Source organism: Apteryx mantelli, chromosome 1 (genome assembly GCF_036417845.1).
Source record: "Apteryx mantelli isolate bAptMan1 chromosome 1, bAptMan1.hap1, whole genome shotgun sequence".
In the NCBI taxonomy this organism is placed as follows: Eukaryota; Metazoa; Chordata; class Aves; order Apterygiformes; family Apterygidae; genus Apteryx; species Apteryx mantelli.
Window position 1 is genome coordinate 64,958,047 of NC_089978.1, and position 17,320 is coordinate 64,975,366.

Here is a 17,320-nt window from a genome sequence, read left to right on the forward strand (position 1 = left end):
TAATGTACAATCTTTCCTTTCAAAATTAGCAAAAAAAATCCCTTCTTATTTTGAAACAGGTTTTTTTTTTGATCCTTTTTATAAAGAATTTTAAAAGGTTTACATAATCATAAGATGAAATGAAACATTTTTTTGCATTGACCCAAAGGAATTTGGATGTTCAGGAGATTGGTTCTTTTTCTTAATTTTGTTTCAGCCATTGAGTCAAAAATTCATTATTTTCTCAGCATTAATCCTGAATCTGTTTAAAAATTCAGATACAAATAGGTACATATTTTCTACCAACAAGAATTCCTTTCAACATGTTTCTGAATTTGCTGATGTAGACCTAGACATAGAGTATATAAGACATTTAAACTTTAAGCCATCCTTTAATAATTAATACTAAGACACAGAAACTATTTATTGTAAATTGGGAAATCTTTGCTGCAGCTTAAGAGATATAAGACCTCATCTTTATGTACAATATGTCAAATCCCAGGTATATTATATTTAGGAAGTGGGGAGATTATTCAGATACTGAAGAGCAGCTAAAAATTAGTGTGTTAAAATATTGCCACAGTTCAGAGATACAATGATATTAGATTAATGATTTAAGTCAGGTCTTGTGATGAATATGGATGTTTCTGTTAATTAGGATATCCTTGACATTTCCATTTATTTATTTTGTTGGGACACCTGCCTGCAAAACTCTAATAAACTCCTTAAACTCCTTAAATAAAATAATTTTGGTTAGCCATTTTATATTTACTCACCTCCTCACATCCCTCCTTCATCTGTCTTCCAGAACAGTGTAAATTAGAATATGAACAAGTATATGTTTAGCTTTTCAAAGCTCAGCAAGAGTTCAAACCTTCTCTATCATACTATCTTGCTGAAGTCCCAGGGCACAAGGTCCAGTTGTGTCTGGCTCTAGAACCTGTATCAGAAGATACAGACTCTTTGGCAAGAGAATATGCTGGAGCAGCTGGTTGACCTGACAAATAGCCATGATCCGCTGTTGCAAAAATGAGAATCAAGAGAGAAGCTGGACAACTCTGAGCTTCAAAAAATCGATCTAACAGGCAAATGCATTCAGATACACATGAACCTCCTTTCTCCAATGTGTTCCAAAACTAGACCAATGAAGTTTGGGATCCTCTAACCACAATACTAGGATGGACAAAAATTATGCAAAGATAGCTGTGAGCTGCTATTTTAAGCTGTGACCTGCTGTCCAATCCTTCTCTGTGTCAGTGACCTCCCTTCACCTGTGATGGAATCAGTCACACAGAGCTGATACTTCCTTCTTTGTACGTGGTATGAAACTTCCCCCAAAAACTCCTTGAGATAGGAAGGCTCTGCATTCACTCCAAATATGGAGTTGCAAACTCAGAGTACAGTTCAGGCCAGAAAGTATTTTAACATTTTCAGACACTATCGAGACGGAGTTTCTTTCTTCAGTTGTAAAAGGGGTGGGAGCAGAAGTAGACAGAGAAGCAGATTAACTGGGGATCATGAGCATATACCTGTTCTGCTCGAGTTTTAAGAATGGTGCTATATTTCTGCAAATTCTGTTACTCTTTTTATCCACCCTGTCCAAGAACGGAGCCGGAATAATGCTCTAAGGAAAAAAATGTTGTAAATGGTGTTTTTCACTGTGGTGAAAAACATCTATTTCTTTTTAATGAAAGAATCTTCTCATCCTTAAAATGTGTTAATCGCCCAATAACCAGGGACATTATTTAGATAATTATTATATATTTATGAAGCAGAGATTTTTGGAAATGAACACTTAGCCACTAAAATTAATTCCACAGCATTTATGCTTCCTGCGTTAATAAACTATATGACCCATACTTGGGTTTTAGTATGCATTTACAGATATGAAGTGAGGTTGTTCCTGATTTATTTATATTCGATTAAGTACTTGCTAAGAGAAGAGATAGGACTCTGCCTACAAAAATGTTAGCAAACAAAGAGGACTATAGGAACAAAAAAGTACCCATTTTAGTTATAACTTTCTGCATGTCCTGTATGTAGTATAGTGATGTGTACATTTTGTCTACAAAACTACAGATGTGATTCACAATGGTCAGCTGAGGGTTACCATTTCAGAGGCTTTATATGGGCTGAAAGCTCATTTGTATTCAGAATATACGTATCTACCTACATATTTATTCCAACCTTACCACCAAGATATATGAGAATGTTTTAGGCTGAATGAGAAATGCTGTTCTCAAATAAAAGATGGCAAGGCATACTCCTTATTTTGAATCAAAGCCCAGACACCTTAAATACATCAAAAAAGTTAAAGGGGCAGGTTGTGAAGGAGTGACAATAAACAACAATAATAATATGGCTGGTATCTAAACTGGAGAAGCAGCAATACAGGTGTATTAAGTTATATTATATTAATTTAACTATATTATAGTATATGATATAGTATATTATATATTATATTAATATAACTAGTTATATTTTTGAGACTGAAGGAAAAAGGTTTTCCAACCATACAAAATTTACAAACTATAGAATAGAGATCAGGCAGCGATCTACCAAGAGATATATAGCCTTTTAAAAGAAAAAAATTGCTGCTCACTTTTTAAATTTAGAGCCAGATTGTCTGAAACAATTATACTGATGTAGATGTTATATGCATAGGAGGTAAAGGAAGAACTTGACTGAAGGGAAGTTAGTTAGCCAGCATACTGCACAAGTTCATGAACTTCATGTAAACATTTACATCTCCCCAGATCAAAGTTAAAATGAGAAACAACAACTGGACAGCATTAACATCTTGCTATGTTTTTGAAAACTGAATCTTGGAGCAGAGCCAGGCCAATAGTACATGTGAAGAATTGAGATTGGTGGGAATAATGAAAAATTCAATTAAAACTTTATGTTTAGAGAATTTTCCCACTTATTGATCACTCACTGCCTCAGCACTGTTCTGAAATACTTAAAAGAAAAGCACATTAGGAATTTCACAAAAATCTAGGTCTACTAGGCCACAGCAATACAGTGAACTAAATTTTCTGCTTTACTAGAGCTCAGCTTTGTCTGGGACACCAGTAATAATTATTGAATGTAAATATGCTTTTCTTTATAGCATAAATTATACACACACACACACACACACATACATATAAGACATTTGACTACCAGACCTGAGAACAGATATTGGTTATCTGTGTAGGAAAGAGATCTAACTAAAATACAGAGAGAAAAAAAAAAATTGTAGAGTTATAAAAAAAAGCAACATAAAATTATTTTATTTACTCTAATCATTATCATACAAATATGTGAACAACCTCGTAATGCATAAAGCCCTACTTGCTTTAGATTTGAACTAACTTTAACCTACCTTTTGTTAGTATATAGGTGCCGTATAAATACCATTAATACCTTTAACTGTTATTAGGTAGGGTCTTAAGTACAGTTGTCATTTATAGAAGCGCCTATTGGGTTCTTTTTCCCCTTTGTGAACACTAATCATAATTAGTCAAAGAAAACTCAGTCTCTCATATATTTGGATACTAACAACACTGTTATACTATCTGACACTAAACAAATCATTTATCAAGATAGAAAGGAGAAGGTTAAAACAGGTACTGAAAACGTTGTATTATTAGACACACACTGGAAATACATTAGGTGTTAGTTATTCCTGTTCCCTCTGAAGCTGGTGATTTCTAGATTTCTAGTGATCCTGTTTGTAGCTTACTGGCAATATAACTCAAAAACAGATGTCTTCATTCAGTTAAAAAATACCTATCTTTATCTACACCATAACTGTAGAAATAGCTAAGAAGTGCAAAAGAAAAATTCTTAGACTCTGTAGTGCTAAGCACATGTGCTAAAACAAATACTATGATTCTGAGGGATGGTATGGCATTTCCAAAGGAAAATGATAAACCATGATCTTTGTGGTATCCGGCATCCCCTGGAAATTGCTTAGTGTCACCAGATCTCAGTAAGGTCAGCCGGTTTTGTGGAAGAGTCACTCTTCAATATTACTGAAGTCAGCCATCCACAACATGACAAAGGCTGTCTACAAAAACTTCCCTCAACTTGTTTGTATGACTTCCTATCAAAGGGCTTCCGAAGAAATGACCATGAAATCATTTGCAAAAAGATTTTTTTAGTTTACATGACTTGAAAATATTTCACATTTTCTCACATTTAGGTTGTGGGGTTTTTCACATCACTGTCAAAAAGATAGGTGACTTACACAAAAAATAACAAAAATTGGATGATGCAGAATAAATTAAAAATATTAATGAAAACTTTTATGGATCCTTAGAAGCTTCACAGTGTTTCCTTTTTTTTATTATTTTTTTTTTCTATTCCTATGTGGGCATTCCCTGAAATCAAAGTTCTGCATTATTTCAGTAAAACTAAGTCAGGACATAGAAAAAAACAACTAAAACAGAACAAAAGGAATTTTCTTTACTAAGCTAATTACTATGCTTTATGTGGTCTGGAAGTCTGGAAGTTTTTAATTACATAGAGAATATATGATTACTTCCTCTGGCATGTGGGATTTAAGGAGTGAATTTGAAAAGATATGAAAAGAAATGAGCACCTTGAGAGATTAAGTATGATACATGCTTGATTTCACTACAGTAATTTGTCAGTTGCTGTATGATTAAAATGAAACAGAATACTCAGGCTCCTTTTTATTATTATTATGAAACTTATTATGAAATTTATTAGAAGGACTTATAACAAAGGTCAAGACTGTGTGATGACTTATTCATTTTGTAGTTATTTACTATTATTATTTTTTTCCTTACTGTTTGGCATAAATCCTTTCAAAATATGGTAGCCAATAGGAGCTGCATTTTTATTACATGAAGCTGGAAGCAGTTTTGTGTAAAAAGTAGAGCTGGTTCTCGAAATTTTGTGTGAGAACTTAACAACATGGAACTCTGGAGAAAAAGACAAAAAATGTTCAGAAAAGTAAGGTAAGACAACGATACGATGTATGCATGCTCATCTCTACAGAGCGGAGAGCTGTATGGTAACATTTAGTTAATTAGCAGTGGTCACCTACCAAGTCTCAAGCATCCTTGGGCTAAGAGGCTCCCAGTGCCAGTTTTCTTAGGCATGGGAAGGTGAGGCCAAGCAATGGTCCTAGCCCAGTGGGTGGCAGGACCCATTTCATTCCTTGCAGTCACAGTCAATGCTAACCACGCTGTTTCCTGACAATTCATGTTTCCATTGCCTCCGCTGGGCAAACCAAAAGACTTTTCATGTTTTCCTTTTTCTCCTGTCTTTCCCTCTCAATGAAAATCAATGAAAATAAATGCCTGCCAGCAAGGTAGAGCAATTATTTTTAAAATGTTTAACTTGTGCACGTTGTAGCAAACCCCTTAGGACATGCACTCACGTGCACGCATGCACGTGTGCGCGCGCGCGCGCGCACACACACACACACACACACACACAAAGATTATATAACAGAAAACCTGGGGCAGTAATACCTTGCAAGGAATGGTGCAAGCAGTCAGGATGTTTTTGCTTTTCCGACGTGAAAAGACTAATTATGGCTCCAATATGTTCAGGTATAATGAGAAGAACAATAGATAAAAATTAGCCTTATGATCTGCTGTGCAGCAGGACCTCATGAATCTGCATGACTGGACTTTCCAAAGCTAATATAGGCCTGAAAGGATAGGGAAAGAAAAAGATGAAATTGGCCACATATATATATATATATATATATATATAAACTGAAACAATGCTCATCTATTCTTACCTTGTAAAAATGTTTAACTTCTCTTCTCTAGCTCATGTCACAAAGCATTACTGTGTCGGCCACAATGCAGGGGAGCTGAGCACAAGGCCTATTTCCTTATAAAAAGGACTTGTGTACCTGAACATCTTTATACCTTGTGGCAGTCACACTGTTTGCATACTACCTTGTGGGAAAACCTGGACATAAAAGCCAAAAGACTACATCTTGCCAGATAGTCCATATAAGAGTTTTGTTACGCACTTAAAAAGAGCTCAAAAGGCAAAACCTTTAACCTGTACCTTCAAAAACACGCAAAAAGGGCTTTACTATCTTTTTAGGAGACAGGCGAAAAGTCCTGTGACAGCTGCTTTCCTAGCACAGAGTGGATGCTTTTCGCATATAAAATATATGGAATCCTATTAGAAGTCTAATAGAAGCCTGATGCTTTTCTGATACAAGCTCTCATTTCAGAGAAGAGTAAAAAAGAAAAAAAGACTGGGATTCATGTGCTGGTCCTTTTCTTAATAAACTATTTGATACTTTAAACGTGGACTTCTATCACTTAGTTTGAAGGATTCAAAGCAACCTAAACTGTAAGCTGTACTTTACAAAGCCTTTGTGTGCATCTACACAGATATACATATGATTTTTTGTGCAAAAAACTTAAAATGATTTCCTTAGGTTTTTTTTGTTAAAAAGTACAAATTAAAAACATAGGCCCTATTCCATGAAATATACAGCAGGTCTTCAAAGACCTTCACCGATCCTCACAATTTAAACGTCAGTAAACCTTGTATTTCTTCATGATGGTAATTTGTGTTGACAAGCATTGCTTTTTTCTCCAGCCACCAGCACACAATCATTCTTTTCTAAATCTCCCTATTTAACCCAGGCAGCCAAAACCACTTTTTAATTTCCTCAGATATATTATGGGCTCTAATATTTTTAATTTAAATCAGTCTTTGATGAATACTCTCTTAAAAATAAATACATATTTGACCCCTTTTTGCCATTTCCACATTTTTTTAACTTCCTTTCCATCACTGCAGTTTCAGTACAGGTTTGACAAATACCTTTGTACTGTTCAAATCTCTGGAGAAATTTGAAGGTTAAACAGCCAGCAAAACTACATATAAGCCAATATTGAGCATGCTGTCCGTCAAACTCAGGCAGACATTGAAAGACAGAAACTCTGTGACCTTGTCAAAATGAACCTATTTGAAGCATGCATACAGAAAATACTTACTTCTAATGACCAATGTTGTTGTGTGTGTGTTTTGTTTTGTGTTTAATCAATGCCACTTTATGTAGCTGTTGCCTGGTATCAAAGTTTTCTCTCCTAGATACCATGATACCAAATCTATTTAGTGTTCACAAGCCCTGAACCAAGGACAAAAATTATTTTCCAAGACAATTTCTGAAAATTTCAGAATTATTTGTTATTTCCTACTGAAACAAAAGCAAAACTTCAAACATTTTAGCTAAAACAGAAGTTTGCAGGATAGAGTTTTCCATAAAACAGAGCACTGCAGGAAAATATGTCCTCCTGAGTATCCCAGCAATTTGGAGAATCTTTGTAGAAGACTCCAGTTCAAGTCCATAGGCTGCCTGAATCACAGCAGAATTTTTCATTTCAAATCAACAAAGCTCTCAACTATATCTCAAGTCATAATCTTAAACATCTGATTAAAGCTGGAATCGCCTTTCTCCACTCGTATACCTTCTTCAGAAGTCTGGCAGAATTACTCATTAGACACATGAAGGAGAAGCGGATGACTGAGGACAGTCAGCATGGATTTACCAATGGTAAATCATGCCTGACTAACCTGATTGCCATTGATGATAAATGACTAGGTTTATGGACTAGGGGATGCCATTTGCCTATACTTCAGCAAGATTTTCGACTGTCTTCTGCAATATTCTTGAATCCAAGCTGGGACATTAAGTCTGGGTGGGTGGACAACAACTTACATGGATGGGTACATAACACATTGGATGGCTGGGCTCAGAGGGTCGTGGTTAATGGGTTGTACACTGCCTGGCAGCTGGTGACAAATGGAGCACTGCTGGGGTGTATTCTGGGGCCTGTCCTGTTTAACATCATTATCAAATGACCTGGAGGAGGCGGTGGAGTGCACACTTGCCAAGTTTGCAGACAACACCAAACTAGGGGGACCAGTAAATATGCTCAAGGGCAGGGCTGCCATCCAGAGGGACCTAGCCAAACTGAAAGGGTGGGCCAAGAGGAACCTCATAAAAATCAACAAAGACAAGTGCAAAGTCCTGTACTTTCCTTGCAAGCCCTACAGGAGCAGGGCTTGTTCAGCCTGGTCTCAGCGGAGACACCTTCAGGGGCACCTCCCAGCAGCCCCCTAATACCTATGAGGAGGGGACTGAGAAGACAGTACCAGGCCCTTCACAGTGGTGCATGGAGGGAGGATGAGGGACAATGAGCATAGATTGAAACAAGAGAGGTTCAGGCTAGATATAAGGAGAAACTTTCTCACCAGCAGGATAGTCAGGCAGTGGGATAGTTTGCCCACAGAGGCTGTGCATGCTCCATCCTTGGAGGTGTTCAAGACCGGTCTGGACAAAGTCCTGAGCAACCTGGTCAGATCTCATGGCTGACCCTGCTCTGAGCAGAGTATTGCACTAGGGACCTCCCAAGGTCTCTTCCAGTCTGAATGACCCTCTGAAACCATGAAAACTGATCAGCTTTAGTACTTGGCTTTTCAAGTTTTCTCAGAGAAAACTTGTTTGATGTACATGCTCCCACTCACTGAAAAGGACATTTTTAGTTTCTAGAACACTGCTAGCAACCTCTTGGCTTTCTGCTAATGATTTCTGATAATTTCTTGATTAAAATGTTACCAGGACAGACTCAGAAGATAGTGTGATATGTGAGATAGTCAGCACATTATAATCTGATCACCTGATATTATTTATAAGTCAAAATCATAAGCAAAAGAAACTAAAATTAACAAGGTTGATTCTATGCTGAAGTTAATTTTGTATAATGTGAAATAATTGATTTGCTATTTATATGGATAAGAGAGCAGAAAGTTTTATGGGAAATATGAATTAGAAATGGACCAACTGTTAGGACTTATTGCACAGCTGTGAGGCACAATTCACAATTCAATTTACCTATATGACATTGTTTGCATCGTTTAGAAATTGTACTGTCTCTCCTGAAGACCATTCACTCTCGTTCTGAAGGGCACACGCTATAAGCCTGCTTTGCCATTTGCCATCCTTCTGTATTGCTGACACAAAGAAAGTACTCAGTGTTTCCTTTGGTTGTTACTTTCCCACAGGTTGTTAATCTTGCTTCCCTCTCCTTCATTCTGAAGACAAGGACGCTACAGAAACTAACTGAGCCTTTGACCAATCCCCAGTTTGCAGGACTTCAATGACTATGGAGAAAATGCGGACTTCTTTGTTTGCTGGAACTTTTCCCCATGGGTTGCTAAACAGCAACACGGAGATTTGGCACCCAGTCCTTGAAAGCATTTGATCAAATATTGTGTATAGAGGCTTCTGCATGTCCAGTGAAAAATACCTTCTTTCAGGTGTATTTCAGTTCAGGTGAATAAGTACGCTTACCTTAAGCATACTTACCTTAAGCAAGCTTTATAGCCTGAGGGGAAGGCAGCTTTTTCAAAAATGAAAGACAAAGCATTCTAGCCCAGAGTAGCTCAAAGGAGATTCTCTGAATGTGTTTAGAGCATGTGAATATTTTCAAATGATTAGAGAATCATTTTGCTGCCAGCTTCGGTATGTTTGTCTGAGATGTCAGAAGGAAATAAGAGCAGAGGCTGATGTGTGGGAAAATCATGGAAGCAATCCAACAGCTCCCATCAAGCCTGTAGTCCCACAGTTAATTTTTCTACATTTAACCTCATAGGGTGCAAACATTGCCCTTCTCTGCCTTGTGTAACTCTCATTCCCTTCATTAACTTTGAGAATACTGAAGGATGCAGAAACCTTCCTGATGTCTCAGGGTGAAACTATTTGATCATAAACTTCACCCACACTGGCTTACCTGGATCCAAACAGAAACCTCAGATGCCCTCTCTTGTCATCACATTAAAACCCAGACTGCTTAAGGTAAAGGAAGATCAAATCTCCCTTTTTTCAAGTGTCAGAAAACAGAAGAGAAGCAAGTTTGTGTTCTGATAGGCAGAATTTATCTCTAAGATAAAAACAGTAACATCTTGAAGAATGATCACTGAGTGCAGGTTACTTCATTTCTGTTTAAAAAGCCAAGACCCAAATGAAGGAGTCAGAAAAGAAAATAAGTAACAGATTTAACAAGACTGAAAAAGTTTTTGAGTAGAATGGAGCCTGGCAGTAGTACTATGAACAAAGATACCTATGAACAAAGATACCAGAGCAATTGACTAGGGTAAAATGAGGATTGCCCTGGAAAATAGTTTCATTTGAAAATGTTCTCTTCAGACCTTGAAAACAGGTATAGAATAAAAGCCAAAAGTGCTTTTAGAGACTTAAAATTCCTGAATGGAGTCAAGGAAGTAAATACATCTCTGTGTGTGTGTGTGTGTGTGTGTGTGTACATATATATATGCACACATACATATACATATATACATATATACATATATATATACACATGCACATATCACAGCTGCTTAGAAAAACTTGGCTGCTTTCAACTCATTTCCATATTGCATAACCTTGCCAAGTTATTAAGCAGCAAGATAGTTTCTAGATTATATCTTATTTCCCTCTTCAGTGACAATTAAATTAAGGTAAATCACCTTGCTTACCACATGCGTGAGGCAAAACTTGATCTAAAATATATCATAGCTAATAACACCTGAGTTGGTAGACAAAAATATAGGCTTTAACCTTGAGGGAGAAACAAGGTCTGATTCCTTCACACATACATGACTTTGATTAGCTCTCTGCACTTAACAGGATTTGGAGTGTAACAGAGCTCCTCACGTGCAGAAAATTAAATACAAACACATGCACTTAGAGTCCCACATCTTAATACAGTCTCTTTTTCTTAACTGAGGAATTTTCGTTTTGCTTAACTCTGCCCAGTTGAAATCACCAAGAAAATATGGAAGCTTTAAAGAAAATCCCATCTTTAACTATCATTTAGACAACTGATGTATAGATGCTTATAGGAAAAATAACTGTATTTTTACAATTAGTAAACTGGTTTTCCCCTCATACATGCAAAAAGAGATTTTCTGCACTGACAAGAAGGGCAACCAAATTAGCCCTTTCTAGTAGATTTAGTTTGGTCATTTCATTTTATACTTTCAAGTGATATCACAATATTTTCTTGTCTAGCCTATGTTTAAATAGGGTGATTGGAGTTGTCTATTTTTCTTCACAGTTTAAAAGTAAAAAGACTTTCAGGCTAAAAGTCTCTCACCTTTTGTTTGTTATTTTTTTCTTGAAACTTTCGATGTTAAAAACCAAAATGTAGGAGAGTGATATTTAAAGTATTTTTTATTATTTTAAAAATCAAACACTAAATCTGCCTTTAATCACATTAGTAGGGGTTGATATTAGAAATGTAAAACCCAAAGAATAGAGAGAAGCATAATCAGATCTGCTTGAGATTAAACTATAAAGATTTTTTTTAAGTCAGTAAATAAAGTCCAAAGTCCTTATTTTAGGTCACTGTAGAGATTCTTTGGAGTTCAGTCATTAGTCTGGGCACTTAAAGGCTGCTATTTTTCCCGCTATTAAAGAAAAATACTTGGAATGATAACAACATATACATACTATAATTGAAAATTTTGTCATACACATTTATTATACACTATCCATGCATGCAGATACTTGTAGGACTCAAAATTCACTAAGTCTATCTAAATCTTAACAGACAATTTGGACACAACTCATACGGTAATCAAGAAGAGCTCTGTCTAAGAACATGTGAAGAACGTAATTTAGTATCACTGTTGACACTAGAAATGTATTTTAGGTTCAGACTCTAGGATTTTGCAGAACCAGGATGTTGCTAATTTATTTCTTGCAGATCAGTCTGAATTTCTCCATAGGCTTTATAATTATATTGAAATTTTTCTATTCATGATCTTACTTCATAAATACAGAAATATTATTACTGAAGGAACCGGACCCCAATGAAAATAATCTCTATACAAATATTAGTGCTGCTCATCTACTTGACTCATCCAACTTTCTATTGAAACTTGCTAATACTAATAAGGAACCTCTATTTCTAGAGCATGCTAATCAAGAGGAAAGAAAATACTCCATTAAAAAATCAAAATTCTTCTATGTTCAACACAAATATTTTAAAATGTACTATGTGATTAATATAAATTCTATTTCATGAATCCTTGGATCAAGTATCAGAATAAGGATGCTTCATTTTTTCCACCTCCAGGTTAGCATTACAAATAAGGAAATATATCTAATTTGACAGCTTAACCTCAAATACTTAAAAGAGCCAAAACCTCATTTAAACCCAGTAGAATATTTCATTGCAGAAAATTAGAGAACACCAAAAGGAAGATAAATAACAAGAAAAAGCAGTTTTGGAGCAAACATTGGTTTTATCTTTAGGATCTCTTACAACACTGATGATCTCGTCAGAGCCATTGGTATGTAACAAGTATAATCTTTCCCAAACACACACATTTTGGGGCAATTCCTCTTAACCTTGTAAAAAGCCATTGACTTAAAATGGGTTACTTGTTTTGGGAAAATCAAGTTTGCTTACCATAAATTCACTAGTGCTTTCTGCTGTAAAACATGAATAGTTGTTAATTCTTCAGAACATGGGGGAAAACAGAGGTGCAGTGATCAAATGTGTACTTTTCTACTGTTCAGATAGCATTACACATTCTCTACCTAGCATCCCATTTCCCTTAAGAATTTGACAATATTTGTATTTACCATTCTTATTACCACCTAAGCAACTCTATTTATAGATGATATTCCATTAATTTAACATTCTTGACACGTGCAGAAGCCATACAGAAACAGATGGGATGTTGAGAAGATGGGGAGTTCATGCATATATTAATTCAAGGAAATCTGTTTTCAGAAACAAACAAACAAACAAACAAGCAAAAACCTCTCACACCCAAATAAAACACCCCCTGCAAAGTTTCCTTGCAGTATCTTGTTTTCTTTCTAGTTTAGTGCATTAACTACTGAGATAACATTCACAGCAGTGGAACTGCTGTTGTGCACACAAAAATAAACCCACACTGAAAAGCAAAATTCACAGGGAAATTCAGTAAGTTTTACTGACCTAACTTGCTACTTTGAAAAAAGCTGAGGAACTCTAAAGCCACCTCTCTCCATCACCCAATTCTGCATTGCTTTGTCTAAAGTTTCAGGTCTTATTTTCCTTTCCTGCAAATGGCAGAATAGGTCTAGCAGACCTTTAGCACCAATTCCCAGCTTTTACATGGGTTGACTGACCTCAGAATTAATTCAGTATCACCATTTCGGAAGGTGCAGCAAGAATCTTTAGGCCATTTGCGCCCACACTTGGGGTCTTCCTGTATTAGCAAATTTTATCAATTTGTGTGCACCAAAATAAACAAGGGAAGTATGTGGTAAGTCTCCAAAAAAATAGCAGAGCAGTATGCACATAAAAACAAACACTTTTCTTGTTGTTTTTCTTGTTGTTTTGGCTGAGATAGAAAGTGGTCAATTTCTTTATCAAACATTGCCTGGTGACATTTTGCAAGTGAAAATAGTTCATGAGAGGGGGAGAAGCCTTCCCTAGTGTTCCCTAAACTAGATGATTTTAATCAGATTTTAAGTGTGCCAAACATCTGTCTTCCTCTCCATCTGAGACAAATTTCAGGTATGGGTTGTGGGTGACTACAGAACACAATTAATTTATGGAAGGGAACAGGAAGACCTTAGACTTTGTCAATAGGATATATTACTAAATTTACTAATAAGAGAAATGAGATTTTTTTTCCAGAGGTCCTAAGACTTCTAGGATTTCACAAGCACAAAAATCTAAAAAGAAGCAAAAAGTGGAAGTAGAATTTAATGAATCTTACACAGATTTTGTTAGGTGAAGACATGCAAAACTAGAAAAAATCCACGTTAAAACCTGGAGGTATAATGTGGTAGTCATTATTAAAATATGTGTATTTGCACAGGTAAGAGTAATTTTACCACCTCTAAATTCAAAAGGCAACACTTCCTTCACATCCCAGAAAACAAGTTCACTTTTCTCAGATAGTGTGTGAAGGCTTTCACTGTTTTAAATAATGCAGTAATAAATTATGGCTTAGAAATAAAACATGAACCAAATGTTTATTCTGAATGAAAGCCTTTAGTGGAGCATGTGTACAATTGACTGTAATTCCCAAATGCACTAGAAATATACAGTGCATGCTTCTTAGATCACAACTTGTCTGCAGCTAGTTGAGCCCAGTTGAAGTGCAAGAAGTTCTGGCTCTAAGCTGAGCTGACAAGACCCCTGCAAGTAAATGTGGAGACACTTTTGGGGGAAACTGTAGCTGGCTTAGTCTCATTTAGAATTAATTCACATCTTAAGTTTTCTGCCATTCACAGACTGTAATCAGGTCCTAGGTGTGGGAGGGACAGATTAAAAAGCAGCTAGGTTAAATAAAAATTTCACCCAAACCTTTAGCCTAGCCTAATCAAGCCTAAACTTAACCCCAAACCGTTCTTTTCTTTAATTCCAAACACTGTTTGACTCAATACAGATGAAACTTAACAGGTTTAGCATCAGATAGGAAAGAACATTTAACTTGAGCTTTCTTGATTCTTCATTCTTCCCACACATATGAGAGCACCTGTTGCTATTTAATCATTTTTCTCTAAGTTTTTCAGAAATCCACATCTTTGCTTTGGTTGCTCTGTTACACATTCCTCCCCTTTTTTCATCCTCTACTTTATTTCTTCCACAGTACCAAGATTATGTACTTTGCTGCTCTGCCTATTGCCTTCTGCATTACTCATCAGTGCATGGAAAAGCAAACTTCACTTGCCCACTGCTGGCTCTTTCATACTTGGACCCTCTGTAGTATACAAGCTGTGCCTCCTTGCAAAACTGCATCCATCCTAGAGCAACCTTTGAAATCTTTATTGATTCATGAATTTTGGAGTAGAGTTGCTATCTTCCCAGCTGCTATAATAAGTACTACTTTCAGTAAGTAAGCATTATCTCTACAGCAAGCTCCATTAAAAGGACTTTCCTCCCCTTCCAACCACTTTAAATATTCTCCTAAACTGATAGCATTTTTTTTAACTAAAGGAATTTTTTATCCACATCTTACAACCTCAAGTGATGTCTCCTCCCCAGATGAAATAATTAACTTAAAACTATCAGGTCATTCTTTACCTCTCTCTCTCTCTTTTTTTTTTTTTTTTTGGTACCATAGTGATTTGAGCGGAGAGACAATGAACTTTCCCCAGCTTTTTATTTCCTCAGAATACAGCTCAGTAACCTACTGATTATACAGCTAAAAACCACAGCTAACCAAGGTTTTATTCATAGAAATACCCTCACAAGAGGAGACCTCCTTGCAAAGCAGATTATAGCTTTTTTTTTTTTAAGAGGAACAGCATTCAGTTAAGCATCTTCAATTTTATGGATACTTGTGCCAGTAACACAGTCAGTGTATGACGTATCTCTTATCACTGGTATTTTACATTAGCACACAAGGAATACTGCAGAATAGGGGTATTTTCTACTTTTAAAGGAGTGAGGCCATGTTATTGACCCCGTTCTTTTTATTACCATGACAAATAGGTTTCCAGCTTCACTAATAAGAGTATAAACAGAACAAACAAAATAAAACCCCTACATCTGGGCACAAAAATGTTTTCTCTATGTAAACATCTTCTCATACAATTTGAATGAGATTGACTATATCAAATAGCAAAATTATAGTTGTTCAGATTCTATTAAGCAGCTTGCATGTAAACCTGTCCAATGTGACCTTTTTGCTCATGAGGCCTTATCACTAGGCTACAGTTTACTTGTGATACTGAAATATCCTGAAGGATTTCATCTTATCTCTTCCAATATCAACATGCAGAATTTCTTTCTTTCTCTCTCTCTCTCTATATACATACACATATATTGCCTATACTATTTACCGTCACAATCTTAATAAAATATTTATATGCCTTTCCAATAGTTTCATTATGGTTTAGCCTGCAATTCCTAATTTTTGTGAAATATTTGATGTTTATTGTGGTCTAAACAGAGATGTTTTCTTATCATGATAGCTTAGGAGAGATGGAAAGAGGAACATGAAACAGGAGCTACTAAGTGAAAACTTTGAGTAATTGGAAGAATGGGAAATTATATTTTATCTAATCATGTTTTCTGAATAGAAAAAAACCAAAGAAGTCGTGATTAAAAGAAAACTTTTATTATGCTTTTTGAAGTAACATTACAAAAGGAATTTCAGAATAAAATTGCAAAATTACACAGACCATGATCATGAGCTCCTCGCTACATCATTTTTTTGCAAAGGAGTCAGCTATAAACCATACTTGTAGCAGTCCTCATAGGATTGGACAATGGAGACGATATCTCCCCTTTGAACCTGCAAGATGCTCTCATAAAACAATTGCCTTTGTTTTCAACTCTTTCCAAACTAGCCAAAATCATTCACCCCCAGAATTCATACATAAAATTATGAAGTTAACTTGAAAAATAATTCATTGGGTCTGACTGTTCCTTCACTGACCTGAGATGTTCATCCAAGAGCTTCATCTTGTGCCATTCTTACCAATATTCTTTTCACATTTCCTTGCAGAGGTAAATTTTTACAACAAGATGCGAAAATAATATAGAAGAAAGTCACATACTTGCTCCAGGGTCCAGAACTGCCTTTTCTTCTATTTTGCAAGTTGAACTTTTATTTTCTTTCCTCATCAGTTCAAGTCCATTATGACAGGGCATATTCTCCTTTGTGTACATCCTCTATGCATCTACGTATAATATCTGCTTGTCTCAAACAATCGGAAGTGGCATATATCTCTGCTTGAGATAAACTGGACGATGATGAAGAGGGAAAAGAACTTGAGATCAAGCAGAGGTTTCTGCTTCAATGCTGTCTCTGCTTTACTGAATTTTACAAAGAACAGCTGTCGCCTCATGCTTTTCTTTCAATATGCTCAAGCAGCCTTAATGTCCAGAGACTCTTTAGTGACAGCACGTGACTCTGTTGTTTACAGGAGAATGTCTGCTGACAGATACAGAATCGGCAGATGAAGAATCCTGTAAATTAAAACAAATAACAATTTTTTTAGACAAGAAAATCCAATAGCTTCTTTTTTTATTGTATTTATTTATTATTTACAAAGTTATATAAAAGATGCCGCTTGCTGGATACAGACTGAACTTACTTCTGAAGTCAGGAGAAGTCTTCACCAGTAAGGAGCAGGATCGTGCGTTCTGCCTGGCTACTTCAGAGAACAGGGAAAGGGGAAGAGCATCTCCAATGTAGATGCTGAAGATGGCTTTAGAGTTAAAGCTGATGACTAACATCTATCCTTTTTAAGAACTTGCAAGGAACACCAGCGATTCATAGTAATACTCATAATATATTTACTAACCACACCCTTTTTTTTCCA

At 36.0% G+C, this 17,320-nt stretch overlaps 1 protein-coding gene across 2 annotated transcripts in view; it reads right to left on the reverse strand.

Annotated features, from left to right (window-relative positions):
- Positions 1–17,320, reverse strand: part of NALF1 (NALCN channel auxiliary factor 1) — a 489,143-nt gene that overhangs the window by 299,974 nt on the left and 171,849 nt on the right. Inside the window, exon 2 of one of the 2 annotated variants that reach the window (XR_010883155.1) lies at positions 16,124–16,964. The exons of the other annotated variant lie outside the window; for it this stretch is intronic. The gene's annotated coding sequence lies outside the window, so the exon portion shown is untranslated. Of the gene's footprint in view, positions 1–16,123; positions 16,965–17,320 lie in introns of those variants that run through there. 2 annotated transcript variants of the gene reach the window in all.